We start from the raw sequence: 1,011 nt of genomic DNA on the forward strand, positions 1-1,011 counted from the left end.
TGTATACGTTGGGGATCAAATGCCGACGTCCATCACTTACCAACTCAACCACCGAATCACACCATGAGCTACTGCACATTTCTTTAAAACATGAACTGTCGGATGTCGGTGTCGGAACCTCACAAAATATAAGAGACACAAAGAAATAAGAAAAGGAGATTAGGGCTTAACGTCCAGTAGATGACGAGGCCACCAAAAACAGCACTCAAACTCGGATTGAGCAAGAACATCGGCCAAACGCCGCGAAGAGGTTATAACTATGAATAAGTTTCATTATTTGTTATCAGCTTTCATGGTATTTCTCAGACTTAAAGATCAACGGTGGGTAATTGATTACACTTACGTATGGCATATAATCTCAGGGCCTGATAGGTACCGGCCATGTGTAACACATGATTCATGAAGAGGTCAAACGGAGAGAGGTCAAGCGAACGGGAGGGCCAGTTTGTGTCAGTGTTTCCCGAGATGATCCGATAGCCGAAAATGGTCATCAGAAGCCCAGTTGAGGTCCTTGCCGTGTGTGCTGTGGCCCCATCTTATTTCACAAGCTCAGAACCTGCAATAGTCGTAATCGTGTTTCGTTATCGATCACTATGCACCGTCAATGCATTAGCTTTATCATCTTCAAGGACGTATGGCCCAGAGATAGTTTATGACGTCATGATACACTACACAGTGAATTTTACAGGATGCAGTTTCCGCTCTTGCATGGCATATGGGTTTTTACTGCCCCAAAACCGACAATTTCGTCTGTTAACAAACTCAGTAAGTGAAAAATGCACTTCGTCACTCGTCAGCAACCTGTGAATGAAATCATTGTTTCCTGCGATCAACTCCTATATTCGAACTGCAATACAAATCTTTGACGATAATCTGTGTGTGTTAACTGTTGGGGCAACGGCCTTGCCGCTGTGGATGCACCGGCTCCCATCAGATCACTGAAGTTAAGCGCTGTCGGGCGTAGCCGGCACTTGGATGGGTGACCATCCGGGCCGCCATGCGCTGTTGCCA

General features: G+C 45.8%; 1 pseudogene; it reads left to right on the forward strand.

Annotated features, from left to right (window-relative positions):
• The first annotated feature begins 893 nt into the window (after positions 1 to 893).
• LOC124778424 lies at positions 894 to 1,011 on the forward strand (annotated as a pseudogene).

This window comes from Schistocerca piceifrons, chromosome 2 (genome assembly GCF_021461385.2).
Source record: "Schistocerca piceifrons isolate TAMUIC-IGC-003096 chromosome 2, iqSchPice1.1, whole genome shotgun sequence".
NCBI classification, from domain to species: Eukaryota; Metazoa; Arthropoda; class Insecta; order Orthoptera; family Acrididae; genus Schistocerca; species Schistocerca piceifrons.